Here is an 8957-nt window from a genome sequence, read left to right as displayed (position 1 = left end):
ATGCGTGGTGGCCAGTCCTCTTCTGGCTGTACCGGATGGAGATTATAACAGAACATGGCCAAGATATTCAAATGTTCATAGATGACCAGCAGGGTCAAATAATAATAATCAAGTCAAAGGGTGGCTGCTTGTTTATATGTTTTATTTATTTATAGGGGACAATGCACATTAATCAACATCAATATTACAATAATGCAACATCCATGTAAATATACCGGTGTTAGCCAAAAGCTAATTTGCACCTGTAGTCCCAGGGCAGCTGAGGACAATTACACAACCACAACCACAATACACATAATCACTAAAACAATACAAAATACAAATACATCACATCCAATAATATATAAAAAAGTGCAAATCAATCCCAGAACAACAGCAAAGGACCTTGTGAAGATGCTGGAGGAAACAGGTACAAAAGTATCTATTTCCACAGTAAAATGAGTCCTATATCGACATAACCTGAAAGGCCGCTCAGCAAGGAAGAAGCCACTGCTCCAAAACCGCAATAAAAAAGCCAGACTACAGTTTGCAACTGCACATGGGGACAAAGATTGCACTTTTTGGAGAAATGTCCTCCGGTCTGATGAAACAAAAATAGAACTGTTTAGCAATAATAATAACATCTTTGTTTGGAGGAAAAAGGGGGAGGCTTGCAAGCCGAAGAACAGCATCCCAACCGTGAAGCACGGGGGTGGCAGCATCATGTGGTGGGGGTGCTTTTCTGCGGGAGGAACTGGTGCACTTTTCAAAATAGATCATGAGGAAGTAAAATTATGTGGCTTTTTTGAAGCAACAACTCAAGACATTAGTCAGGAAGTTAAAGCTTGGTCGCAAATGCGTCTTCCAAATGGACAATGACACCAAGCATACTTCCAAAGTTGTGGCAAAAGGGCTTAAGGACAACAAAGTTAACGTATTGGAGTGGCCATCACAAAGCCCTGACGTCAATCCTATAGACAATTTTTGGGCAGAACTGAAAAAGTGTGTGCCAGCAAGGAGGCCTACGAACCTGACTCAGTTACACCAGCTCTGCGTCACGACTTCCGCCGAAGTCGGTCCCTCTCCTTGTTCGGGCGGCGTTCGGCGGTCGACGTCACCGACCTTCTAGCCATCGCCGATCCACTTTTCATTTTCCATTTGTTTTGTCTTTGTTTTACACACCTGGTTTCAATCCCCCAATTACTTGTTCATTATTTAACCCTCTGTTCCCCCATGTGTGTTTGTGAGTGATTGTTGGTATGTAATACGGTTTGTTATTGTGGGCTCGTTTATTTTGCGTTGTATTTGTGATATTTTGAGTAAAGTACGTTTCTTACTCACATCTGCTGTCCTGTGCCTGACACCTCTACACCAGCAACACACAGGATTTATCACACTCTGTCAGGAGTAATGGGCCAAAATTCATCAAACTTATTGTGGGAAGGTTGTGGAAGGCTACTCGAAACGTTTGACCCAAGTTAAACATTTTAAAGGCAATGCTACCAAATACTAATTGAGTGTATGTAAACTTCCGACTTTAACTGTATATAATTCTAACGACAACAACAACACTATCATCAACTGTAGTCTTACGTATGAGGAACCACAGATAACTCAGGTACAGATTTGGATAGATTTTAGCCATGTTTTCAATTAAAATGTAATAGTACAATAATCAGTGCAGCTTCTCAAGTTCATGGGCATTGCATTCCAGTATGCTGTAGCTCTAACAGAGAAGGCCGATTGGCCAATTTTACTCTGTTGAAAAGTGACAACGCAATCCCCTCTAGTTACTGCCCCTGATATTCTGGAGGTGTTTTCATATATATTTTCATTCAGTTTTCATATAATATTTAACTTTCACACATTAACCTGTTGAGGACAGAGGGTACTGTTTTCACTTATGGGGAAAATCGAGCCCAATTTAAACGGCCTCGTACTCAATTCTTGCTCGTACAATATGCATATTATTATTACTATTGGATAGAAAACACTCTCTAGTTTTTAAAACCGTTTGAATTATATCTGTGAGTAAAATAGAACTCCTTTTGCAGCAAACTTCCTGACAGGAAGTGGAAAATCTGAAATCGATGCACTGTTCTAGGGGCTGCCTATTAACCTTTTACGGGGGCAGCCCGACACCGGTACACTTATGACAACATCCAGCTCAAAGTGCAGGGCGCGAAATTCAAAATCATTTTTTTTTTTCTATATTTAACTTTCACACATTAACAAGTCCAAGACACCAGATGAAAGGGGCAAATCTTGTGAATCAAGCCAACATGTCCGATTTTTAAAATGTTTTACAGGGAAGACAAAATATGTAAATCTATTAGCTAACAACGTTAGCAAAAGACACAACTTTTTCTAACTCCATCAGTTTCTTACTCCATCAGGTGCTATCACAAATTCGACCAAATAAAGATATAAATAGCCACTAACCAAGAAACAAATTCATCAGATGACATATTTATTGTATAGCATATGTTTTGTTCGAAAAATATGCATATTTCATGTATAAACCATAGTTTACATTTCAGCTACAATCCGAAATTGCACCAAAAGCAGCCATAATATTTACAGACACCAACGTCAAATAGCTAATTACTCATCATAAAACATTTCTGAAAAATACATAGTCTGGAGCAATTGAAAGTCAGGCATCTTGTGATTCCAAACAATATTTCCGATTTATTAAATGTTTTACAGCGCAAACAAAAATGTATCGCTATATTAGCGTAGCTACAATAGACAGAAATAATTGGGCGCCCACGGCCAATTCACATGCACGACAGATATATGAAATAACATCATAAAATGGGTCTTACTTTTGCTGATCTTTCATCAGAATGTTGAAGAACGTGTCCTCTGTCCAGATGAGTCGTTGTTTCGATTCAGAATGGCAAATGTCCCTCTTCAATTAGCATTGGCACTAGCCGAGTGGCATAAATTTCTCCAACGTAAACACAGTCAGAGGATGGAACACGGCAAAACTCCCGAATAAAGTTTCAATAATCTATATTGAAAAAACATACATTACGATGATATGGTCACATGTATCAAAAAAAAATCGAGCCGGAGACGTTAGCCATTCGTTACCAAGGCAAAACAGAAGTCCATCCCACTTCCTCCAGAGTACCGGAAGTGGACGGTCAGGTCAAAGAAATAGGTTTTTTTCCACCACAGAACAAGATGAGCAGAAAAATTTCTTCTCTGACATCCTCTTTACACCAATAGGAAGGCGTATAGAGTGTCAGCAGACTCCTAAGTGTTAAGACCATGTATAGGCATCAAATTGAAAAGAGCATCGATTTCTGACATTATACTTCCTGGTCAGGAAAAGTGCTGCAGAAGGACTTCTGTTTCACTCAGAGAAATAATTCCAACTCGTTTAGAAATTAGAAAGTGTTTTCTATCCAAAAAGAATAATAATATTCATATTGTACGAGCAAGATTTGAGTAGGAGGCCGTTTGAAATGGGCACGATTTCACTGGCTACTCAACACTTTGCCTTGCAGCCATAAGAAGTTTTAAAGTCGTTGATATTTACGTCTTTCCTCCTCCTCTTCATCCGAAGAGGATTGAACCAAAATGCAGCGTTGTAGTTCAAAATATTATTTATTAAACAAAACAGAAAACACGACGAACACTTGAATAATTACAAAACAATAAACGACGTAGACAGACCTGGACGACGAACTTACATGAAACACGTAGAACGCAATAACAGGAAAACTGACTACATAAAACGAACGAACAAACAAAACCGAAAACAGTCCCGTGTGGCGTAACATACACTGACACAGACACAAGAGACAACCACCCACAAACCAACAGTGTGAAAACACCTACCTTAATCTAGTAACACACAAATTATATAATTTTTCTTGTCTATATTGAATACATAATTTAAACATTCACTGTGTAGGTTGGAAAAAATATGTGAACCCGTAGGCTAATGACTTCTCCAAAAGCTAATTGAAGGCAGGAGTCAGCTAACCTGGAGTCCAATCAATGAGACGAGATTGGAGATGTTGGATAGAGCTGCCTTGCCCTATAAAACATACTCACAAAATTTGAGTTTGCTATTCACAAGAAGCATTGCCTGATGTTAACCATGCCTCGAACAAAAGAGATCTCAGAAGACCTAAGATTAAGAATTGTTGACTTGCAAAAAGCTGGAAAGGGTTACAAAAGTATCTCTAAAAGCCTTGATGTTCATCAGTCCACGATAAGACTAATGTCTATAAATGGAGAAAGTTCAGAACTGTTGCTACTCTCCCTCGGAGTGGCCGTCCTGCAAAGATGACTGCAAGAGCACAGAGCAGAATGCTCAATGAGGTTAAGATGAATCCTAGTGTGTCAGCTAAAGACTTACAGAAATCTCTGGAACATGCTAACATCTCTGTTGACGAGTCTACGGTACGTAAAACAATTAACAAGATTGGTGTTCATGAGAAGACACCACGGAAGAAGCCACTGTTGTCCAAAACAACATTGCTGCAAGTCTGGAGTTTCCAAAAATGCACCTGGATGTTCCACAGCACTACTGGCAAAATATTCTGTGGACAGATGAAACTACAGTTGAGTTGTTTGGAAGGAACACACAACACTGTGTGGAGAAAACAAGGCACAGCACACTAACATCAAAACCTCATCTCAACTGTAAAGTATGGTGGAGGGAGCATCATGGTTTGGGGCTGCTTTGCTGCCTCAGGGCATGGACAGCTGGCTATTACCGACGGAAAAATTATTTCCCTACTTTATCAACACATTTTCCAGAAGAATGTCAGGCAATCTGTCTGCCAATTGAAGCTCAAAAGAAGTTGGGTGATGCAACAGGATAACGACCCAAAACACAGAAGTAAATCGACAACAGAATGACTTCAACAGAAGAAAATACGCTTTCTGGACTGGCCCAGTCAGAGTCCTGACCTCAACCCGATTGAGATGCTCTGGTATGACCTCAAGAGAGCAGTTCACACCAGACTATTGCTGAACTGAAACAGTTTTGTACAGAGGAATGGTCCAAAATTCCTCCTGACCGTTGTGCAGGTCTGATCCGCAACTACAGAAAACGTTTGGTTGAGGTTATTGCTGCCAAATGAGGGCCAACCAGTTATTAAATCCAAGGGTTTACATAATTTTCCCACCCTGCACTGTAAATGTTTACACGATGTGTTCAATAAAGACATGAAAACATATCATTGTTTGTGTGTTATTAGTTTACCAGACTGTGTTTGTCTATTGTTGTGACCTAGATGATGACTCGATTACATTTTATGACCAATTTATGCAGATGTCCAGGTATTTCCAAAGGGTTCACATAATTTTTCTTGCCACTGTAAATGGAGACTGTTTAGTGCCAAAAATAAGAGTTTAAATACATGTAAAAAAAAGAAGAAAAAAAAAGAAATCTCATCCTTCTTATATCTCTCAGTTATAGGATAGACTCTTCAGAACAAACTTTCTGTCATGCCCTGACCTTAGTTATCTATGTTTTCTTTATTATTTTATTTAGGTCAGGGTGTGACGAGGTGGGGTATGCTAGTTTTGTCCTGTCTAGGGTTGTTGTAATTCTAGGGGTTTTTGTAGGTCTAGGTATATATATGTCTATTGTGGCCTGATATGGTTCCCAATCAGATGCCAGTTTATCGATGTCTCTGATTGGGGACCATATTTAGGGAGCCATTTTCTCTTGGGTATTTGTGGGTTTTTGTCTGTGCCTGTCAGCACTCATTTGTATAGCGTCACGAATCGTTTTGTTCAGTGTTCATTTCGTTTTTATGGGCTAATAGCAGCAAGACCACATACATTTTTTCATAAAATAATAAAAAAAAAGGTTTTTTGATACCTCAAGGGGCCTTAATATTCAATATCAAATAGCAAAATGATCCTTCTTTAAACATTCCCAAAATCCTAGGTAGCACCTCCGTCACTCAGTCACGTCATGCCGCTGTTAGGAACAATCTCAAGCCGCCTTCTATCGGAAGCGCCATAGTGGTGCCCTAAAGTGCTGATAAACCCAGTCATTCTGGACAGAGGCTTACTAATGTTAAGTCAACATTTCAATTAGGTGCCTGGAAATGTGATGACATTGCTAAAGTAGTCGAATATTTCTTAGGAAACAACTTTGCCAGCATTATCATGTAGTCAAATTTACTTTAGACAGATGGCAAAGTTGTTATTAGCTAGTAAAGTTCAACAAAAGTAGCTAGTAATGCTAACATTAGCTAGCTAAAATACGGTGGCCTACCTTCAATCTTAGCTAGCTAGCTTACATTATACCGCATTGAAAGTCAAACTGGTGACATTAAAATTATGGGGGAAAAAATGTCCTCCTGAATATTTGCCTTCTTTTGAATGTCATTGTAATTTCCATACCACTGTAATGCACTTTTGATGAAATCTTCATCAGCGCTCATTGTCGATACATTTAGTAGAATGCTCAGTCGGGCATCAGTCCAAAATAAATGTTCAAAAAGCAATATTGTGACGAAACATGCCACCCATGAATAGCTTAGAAGAGCCCTCCCGTCCCACACCCATCTCCCAGCTTAGACAGGGCTTAGACTGTAATGGGTTAATTGACCTTGAGTTCCGCAATGCCAGTTTGTCAACAGAAAGAGCCCTGCAATGACAGTTTGACAGTAGCTCGGATGAGTGTACTAAAGATGGGAAATATTAATTTTATAATGAATATTAGTTTCTTCTCTAAAATAACTGATGTCTTTAAAAATGTCTGAACTTATAAAAGTTTGCTTGGGGCAACATATACATTCAATAAGTTAAAAAAGTTGGACATTTGTCGTGGCAAGGGTGGGGATTGTGTTGCATATTATACCTTTTAAGCTGGTGACTCAGTTTAACTTGTAATCATAAGCCTACCTAATTCTATAATCAAGTACTTCCCTTGACGATTTGGCAACGTTCAAAGGGGGGGAGTGAAGTGGGTGTTTGTTTGCAAAACATTGGTACTGCATGTGTTTTCAGAACAAGGAAAATCCCTTTCTATCACACATTCAAACATTATTTCAGCGATTAGCTGGATGCAGTTGATATTTTGTCTTTATTATAAAACATTGGTACTGCATGTGTTTTCAGAATAAGGTGGACTCACAAAACACAAATGCTTAGTTTATAAAGATGTCTGAGTGTTGGAGTGTGCCCAAGGCTATCCGTAAACAAAATTAACAAGAAAATGGTGCCGTTTGGTTTGCTTAATATAAGGAATTTTGAAACTTAAGTATACTTTAGCAATTACAATTATTTTAATACTTAAGTATATTTAAAACCAAATACTTTTAGACTTTTACTCAAGCAGTTTGTACTGAGTGACTTTCACTTGAGCCATTTTCTATTAAAGTATCTTTACTTTTACTCAAGTATGACAATGTGGCACTTTTCCCAACACTGGATTCCCCAAACATCATAAGTACAATGTATATCCTATAAATTCATTAATTCACTTTTCTGTCTATCAGGTATTTCATGGAACTCACAGACATTGACTATGAAGTGTGATTCCTTTATGCATTTCTGTTTAATAAACACATTTATATTTCAAGCTCAATTGTATGTCTCTCCAGTCCTCTGATGAATGCTCATTAAGTTTATGTAAATTGTGAGAAATCTATACAAAGTGTGGTACATTACATTGTGTGATTTGAGAAGTGAAAAAAAGTGTTGTACATTATATTGCATGATAGGAGAAATCAAAATAAAGTCTGGTACTTGAGCTATGCTGTATAAATTGAGAAATTAAAATTGTACATTACAATTAAATGTGTTCATTTAGCCTCCGCAATGCCCAAAAAACAAGGGTATGAATCATCAACAGTTTCAAAACCTCTCAACTTAGCAAAAGTTTCCTAATACTGATGAGACATTGATCTTTGTGGGCACTGTGGATATATACAGATTTGTAGAATTACCCACCAAATGCCTAATTTCATCACATTTTACATCTCCAGGACACAACGTTGATCATGGGACTGAAAGCTCATTGGTTGACAGTGGAATGAAATGGTCTATAAAAAGCATATTCTTGCTGTTAAGTTACAATACAGCATTAGTCTCAAGTTTAATACTTTTTAAGCATTTTACATCTTCACTTGAACAGGTAAGAGTTTCAAAGAATACTGTAGTGGAATTGAGGCATGCGTGTCTAGCTTTGAATTCACTGTACGTCTTTTTCATTTCAAGAATTCCATGGCGACCATGAAACTACTATTCCTAGTGATGTGCCTGATTGGACTTTGTTCCTCCATTCCTGTAAGAATTCTTGAAATACAACATTAAGCCTTCAATTTACACATCAATACACCAAGAGATTGCCGTTTCCATAGATTGCATTGCATTGGATTATGACAATATCTGAATTATTACAATATGATGGACTTAAGTTCACACTTTGAGTGTTGATTACTTTATACCATAATATCATTCATCCTGGGATTTTGTTTGTGTGTGCAGGTGTCTGAGAAACATGATCGAGAGGAGCGATCAGCTAGCGATGAGGTGCACTAATATTTAGTACCATCTATTGGTATCTATTAGGTATACTGTCTATTAGAGTACTATAGTATGGTCTACTATTTGAATATGATTACTAGTTTGTTTGAGTTTAGAACAATCTCTCTCTCTCTCTCTCTCTCTCTCTCTCTCTCTCTCTCTCTCTCTCTCTCTCTCTCTCTCTCTCCACAGAAGTTCAGGGGTTATGGGCGTGGTTTGGGAGGGTTTTACCCCTATCAGCAGCCTCGGTACCCATCCTACCTCCCTTATGCGCAGCCTTCTCAAGGTAACTCTGGCTTGATGGCCCTCCTGCCATTCCTATTGGCCAGCCTCGCCTCTGCTCCTGTCGCAACTCCTGCTGCAGCTCCAGCCCCAGCCCCAGCCCCAGCCCCAGCAGCGGGTGGAAAATAAGACGGGCGACGATAGAGGAAGGAGAAAAAACTTGTTTACATCAAATATGTTGA

General features: G+C 38.7%; 1 long non-coding RNA gene across 1 annotated transcript; it reads left to right on the top strand.

The window, feature by feature from the left end:
- Positions 1-8039: 8039 nt before the first annotated feature.
- Positions 8040-8957, top strand: LOC129855771 (uncharacterized). Its single transcript, XR_008759557.1, has 4 exons — positions 8040-8101; positions 8185-8253; positions 8455-8499; positions 8686-8957. It is a non-coding gene; the product is annotated as an uncharacterized LOC129855771 (long non-coding RNA).

The sequence above is a fragment of the Salvelinus fontinalis genome, chromosome 5 (genome assembly GCF_029448725.1).
Source record: "Salvelinus fontinalis isolate EN_2023a chromosome 5, ASM2944872v1, whole genome shotgun sequence".
Taxonomy (NCBI): domain Eukaryota; kingdom Metazoa; phylum Chordata; class Actinopteri; order Salmoniformes; family Salmonidae; genus Salvelinus; species Salvelinus fontinalis.
Note: the sequence above shows the minus strand (reverse complement) of the source record. Positions and strands in the feature narration are given on the sequence as shown.